We start from the raw sequence: 6,618 nt of genomic DNA on the forward strand, positions 1-6,618 counted from the left end.
TCACTCGTTACCTTTTGATTGGAGCTGCTGTCAAAATGTGACATGAATCATTCAATCATGCTTTTTTGCCTGGTCCTTGTGGTGCAGCGTTGCTCACTAACCAGCCTGATAACGAGATAAACAGGAGGCGAGGAAACAGGAAGTCAAGGATCAAGACGCAGGACTAAACCTGCAAGTGTACATGTACCTGTGTACAAGTATGTGTGTCCATGTGTATCTGTATTTGTGTACAAGTATGTGTGTCCATGTGTATCTGTACCTGTGTACAAGTATGTGTGTCCATGTGTATCTGTACCTGTGTACAAGTATGTGTGTCAATGTGTATCTGTACCTGTGTACAAGTATGTGTGTCCATGTGTATCTGTACCTGTGTACAAGTATGTGTGTCAATGTGTATCTGTACCTGTGTACAAGTATGTGTGTCCATGTGTATCTGTATTTGTGTACAAGTATGTGTGTCCATGTGTATCTGTGCCTGTGTACAAGTATGTGTGTCCATGTGTATCTGTACCTGTGTACAAGTATGTGTACACATGTGTATCTGTACCTGTGTACAAGTATGTGTGTCCATGTGTATCTGTACCTGTGTACAAGTATGTGTGTCAATGTGTATCTGTACCTGTGTACAAGTATGTGTGTCCATGTGTATCTGTATTTGTGTACAAGTATGTGTGTCCATGTGTATCTGTGCCTGTGTACAAGTATGTGTGTCCATGTGTATCTGTACCTGTGTACAAGTATGTGTGTCAATGTGTATCTGTACCTGTGTACAAGTATGTGTGTCAATGTGTATCTGTACCTGTGTACAAGTATGTGTGTCCATGTGTATCTGTATTTGTGTACAAGTATGTGTGTCCATGTGTATCTGTGCCTGTGTACAAGTATGTGTGTCCATGTGTATCTGTACCTGTGTACAAGTATGTGTGTCAATGTGTATCTGTACCTGTGTACAAGTATGTGTGTCCATGTGTATCTGTACCTGTGTACAAGTATGTGTGTCAATGTGTATCTGTACCTGTGTACAAGTATGTGTGTCCATGTGTATCTGTACCTGTGTACAAGTATGTGTGTCAATGTGTATCTGTACCTGTGTACAAGTATGTGTGTCCATGTGTATCTGTATTTGTGTACAAGTATGTGTGTCCATGTGTATCTGTGCCTGTGTACAAGTATGTGTGTCCATGTGTATCTGTACCTGTGTACAAGTATGTGTCAATGTGTATCTGTACCTGTGTACAAGTATGTGTGTCCATGTGTATCTGTACCTGTGTACAAGTATGTGTGTCCATGTGTATCTGTACCTGTGTACAAGTATGTGTACACATGTGTATCTGTACCTGTGTACAAGTATGTGTGTCCATGTGTATCTGTACCTGTGTACAAGTATGTGTACACATGTGTATCTGTACCTGTGTACAAGTATGTGTGTCCATGTGTATCTGTACCTGTGTACAAGTATATGTGTCCATATGTATCTGTGCCTGTGTACAAGTATGTGTACACATGTGTATCTGTACCTGTGTACAAGTATGTGTGTCCATGTGTATCTGTACCTGTGTACAAGTATGTGTATACATGTGTATCTGTACCTGTGTACAAGTATGTGTGTCCATGTGTATCTGTGCCTGTGTACAAGTATCTGTACACATGTGTATCTGTACCTGTGTACATGTATGTGTCCATGTGTATCTGTACCTGTGTACAAGTATGGTGTGTCCATGTGTATCTGTACCAGTGTACAAGTATGTGTGTCCATGTGTATCTGTACCTGTGTACAAGTATATGTGTCCATGTGTATCTGTACCTGTGTACAAGTATGTGTACACATGTGTGTCTGTACCTGTGTACAAGTATGTGTGTCCATGTGTATCTGTACCTGTGTACAAGTATGTGTATACATGTGTATCTGTACCTGTGTACAAGTATGTGTGTCCATGTGTATCTGTACCTGTGTACAAGTATGTGTGTCCATGTGTATCTGTACCAGTGTATAAGTATGTGTGTCCATGTGTATCTGTACCTGTGTACAAGTATGTGTGTCCATGTGTATCTGTACCTGTGTACAAGTATGTGTGTCCATGTGTATCTGTACCTGTGTACAAGTATGTGTGTCCATGTGTATCTGTACCTGTGTACAAGTATGTGTGTCCATGTGTATCTGTACCAGTGTATAAGTATGTGTGTCCATGTGTATCTGTACCTGTGTACAAGTATGTGTGTCCATGTGTATCTGTACCTGTGTACAAGTATGTGTGTCCATGTGTATCTGTACCTGTGTACAAGTATGTGTACACATGTGTATCTGTACCTGTTTACAAGTATGTGTGTACCTGTGTACAAGTATGTCTGTACGTGTTTTTGTGTACCTGTGTACAAGTATGTATGTGTGTGTATGTGTTTGTACGTGTATATGTACATGTGCATATGTATGTGTAGGTGTGTACATGTTTGTGTATGTGTGTGTACGTGTGTGTGTACATATTCATGTACTGTACCTGTGTATGTGTACGTGTGTTTGTGTGTATGTGTACATGTATGTTTATTTGTACGTGTGTATGTATTCATGTATATGTCTGTGTACGTGTTCATGTACGTGTACGTTTGTGTGTGTGTTTGTATGTGTACGTGTGTACGTGTAAGGAGGTAAACTGATGTGTGGAATGTTTTGTAAAATGGAAAAAGCAAAGCAGCGTTCTGCGACCGGCGTTCTGCGACCGGCGTCCCGACGCCACTGAGGCGACAATCATGGTGACAACGTTGATTCTGCAGGAAAACACCTGGACTGGCGCGGCTGCTGAGTGAGAGATTACCTGCTAACGTGCTGCTGAGTTTGATTCACCACTGATATGAACCCACTAACACGCCGAGGCAGCTAAGCTAACGCCACCGTCGCTGCAGGAGCTCTGACCGCTCTTAGACCGGCCCTGGCGAGATTGTCTGGAGGTGGGAGGTGGTGATGGAACCACAGCCTCCTCCTCCTGCTGCTGGCAGGCAAAGTGGCCAATTCCATCAGACCCATCAAGCACCGCCTGCCCGCTCTGCCACCGCCACGTAATCTAAGCCAAAAAATAATAGCAGCCACCAATCAAGTCACTACTGGTGCATGTGGAGCGCCGCCATCCTGCTCTTGCACACATCCACACCTCAACCTCCACTGTGTGCGTGGGGTTCTCCTCTTCCTGGAGGGGCAGTGCCTGCTTGGTGTTTTAATGTTCTAGGATCTAATTGAGTTTTTTTGTCAGCAGGACCTTTGGTATAATTTGAGTTGGTTACACAGGTACGTCACAATCAGTGCTTGGGACCACGATGGTCAGGGTTCCAACAGTTCCACTCACAGGTTTGGTTCCCCCTCTCGTTGACTAACATTCCCCCCCTGGTTTCCTACCCTGTGCAGCGTGGATTGTCTGGATGCTTCACCTGCAACCGGTCAGTTCTGGATGGAGCTCAAGTCACTGTATTTCTTTAATCTGAGACACGGTGGTTCACCATCAGGATGCAACTGGATTAAACGAGGAGGAGCAGACTGACAGTGTGTGACACAGGAAGTGTGTCTGCTGTACACCGGTGTTCCTGCTAATGCTCAACAGATATTTGTCAGCTGATCACTTTGGGTCCACGTGCTCATGTCATTTTACTCCGGCCAGATGTGGAAAAGCTTCACTTGGTCCGTTGCTCATCGAATGTTGATGGCCTCTAATGTGAGGACCAGCATGCAGGCGAGGAGGAGAGGGAGAGAAGCAGTCATGACAGGAGCTGAAGACGCTGCACCACACGGACTGAGACTCTGGGGTTTACGCCCATTCTCTTCTTCCCTGTTGTTGCTAATAACAAACAGTGTCTCGCGAGCTGGCAGCCAGAAAAACACCAAACTGACACTTGGCGTGCTGAGGACATGTGAGACCGGCCCTGGTGGTGTTGTATAAGGGTTACAATAGATGAAAGATGGGATTTGAAACATTTGAGCCACTCAAACTCTACGGTTCTCAAACCTCAGGATTTCCAACCACGGTGCCTCTGCTGGAGCTTCACAGCAGGCAGAAGCACTTGGCGCCTCCCTGTCTGTCATACGAGCTGCATCGTTTGTTTGGAGTAAAATCAGATTTGATCATGTTGATGGCTTTGAAGCACGTGGGGTCTCTGACCTCTTGCACCCCACCTCACATGCCCGTGTTTCCCAGACCTGAGCAAACTACAGAGCTGATTGAGCTCCTCCCACTTTATCCTTCTCTGGAGCGTCACCTTCAACTGATCATTCACATTCACACCAGAAGCCTAAAGGAGAGCGCTTGTGCCCCTGCATTTGGTGCTCGGGCCCCAACTAAAGCTGAAGAAGCCTCTGAGGAGAGAACTTGGAGCGGATGAACAGATTCTCGCTTTTCTTTTCCTTCCTATTAATTAAGTGAAATGTGAAAAGTGCTTTTACCGTATAGGAACCCCTCTGCATTGCCTTCCCGTGGGTGGCCTGTATGAAGCTGGGGCGGAGCTACAGTGGATGTGGGCGGAGCTACAAGAGGCTGGGGAATGCACATCGACCCATCACCATGGTATTGCATGTCGACTATAATCAGCACCACGTATCACCAACAAGCTCCACGGTGCCTTGAATCATTTTTAAGGGCGTTGGAGTTCTGCCTTGGACAAGTAAAACGCTGCCCCCCATTCTTCAGGGCGGTTGGCAACATAATCCATCTTCATTTCTGAAGAAAGCCGATGGCGGGCTGGTACAGAGCCGCCAGCACCACGCAGCCTGCATGTTTACTTCCAGCTCATTTATTCTCATTATGCAGCCCTGCAGACATCAGTGAGGGGGGGTTCTGCCCCACAGAGATATTCCAGGATAGAGAAGGTGAAAGAGAGGGGGTGGGGTGGGGGAACACATCGAGAGAAACAGGCGGAAGCAGAGCGATGGGGGGGTGGGGCACATTCATTCACGCTCTGCCCGTGAACTTTGACACCCTCCACAGAGGTGCCCTCTGTTTCCAGACCCTTCCGCCACAGCACCAGCTCCCCCCCCCCCCCCCCCCCCAGTCGCCGTGGGAAATTACACGTTCACTGCCACGTAATGAGGCTCGCTCCGTCAGGCTGCCGCTGTGATGTCACAACTCGGTTCCTCACTCTAATTATAACGCACACGGCTGTGACGACCAGACTCGTGAGACATGATGCCTGCGTGGATGACGTCTACACAACAGTTGACCCCAGCCAGTCCTCTCCTGGTCTTGTGAAGACGCTGCAGACAGAATCAGCGGAGTAAGTCAACGCTTCCACGCCTTAACGCTCTGAGAATGTGAGACGCACGGGACATTTATGAACTGAATACAACATTAAATCTGCGTCAGTAAATAAAGAGACAGAACCTGGCACTTTTAAAAAGAAATATTAGAATTAAACAGTGCCGTCTACTGATGGTAACATCATCAGCTTCTCGCTGATGGAGCCAGGATGCATGTCACCTCGCCTCAGTACAATTTTGATGTCCATAAAAACTACAGACTCAAGACTGAGGATGCTTATGCTGTAACCTGCAACACATCTCCTTCTTTGTTTGAAATCAGAGTTTCTCTGCTGGGTGGTCATGAGTGGCAGCTCATCGCTGAGCTTGTGATTACTTTTTAATGTCGCTAAGAGTTCATTCATGCGTTATCACTGTGATTGCATCTCTTGAGAATTAGCTTCATTTTTTCCCTTTGGCCTCCAGGATTTATTCGGCCTCCTTTCATGCACTTTTGCAAACGTTAATCTCGCTGTCTGATAATCCCAGAGCTGGAAGCACTGGATTGCCAGCTGGAACTCAGGTGTTCTCAGTTGTGTTTTGAGGTTTTCTGAATGTTTGAACACACCAAACCCAGAAAGAAGAGGACCGTCAACAAACACGCCGAAGCAGGAGTTCAACCTTGAATCAGAGCTCGTTCCGTCTGGGTGACGCCGACCTGCACGTTTGCTCCGAGTACGGCTGGAGAACCCCGGATTGATTTGCTGTTGGGTTTCCACAGCATCGCGTGACACAGATTCACCAGAAAGGTCTGATCGTTTTTAACTTGTGTGCTAGACGCCTGTTGTCACATGGCGTCTCTACGTCGGCTTTGTATGTTCGAATCTTCTCAGCTGTGTGACCTCCGTCAGCGACTCGGAGTTCAGTCGGTGCCTCGGGACCTGAACTTTCAGCACAGTCTTTAAAAGGAATTTCTTTTGATTGTTCCTAAAAGGAAGTGCTCTCTTGTCACCTTAAGAGGGTTCCTGGAAGGGGATGTGTCCGTTACACTGATGTTACACTTCTGCTTGGTGGTGTGTAACGGATCTTGATTCTTGAGCCTCCGATCCCAGCTGGTGTTCGGCTGGGCTTCAGTGCCGGTTCTTAACTCAATTCTGAGGCAGGTAAACTGAGAACTGGGCCCTCGGCTATAACATGAAACACTCAGACAGACGTTCTGCTGAAGAGAGGAAGCAGATGTTCCCCAAAATCTAATTAGATTTGATAAGAGCACTCACGGCACCACGGAGCGCCCCTCAAAGGTGTCTGGTTGCATTTATTCCCAGTCAAGCCAGTGTGTAATCCAGTCAGTACCATTACTGATACTCTCAATCAGGTTATTTGGATAGGAGTCAATCTGTTCATTT

Source organism: Aulostomus chinensis, chromosome 3 (genome assembly GCF_037954235.1).
Source record: "Aulostomus chinensis isolate RoL2024-O1b breed Wild chromosome 3, RoL_Achi_v1.0, whole genome shotgun sequence".
In the NCBI taxonomy this organism is placed as follows: domain Eukaryota; kingdom Metazoa; phylum Chordata; class Actinopteri; order Syngnathiformes; family Aulostomidae; genus Aulostomus; species Aulostomus chinensis.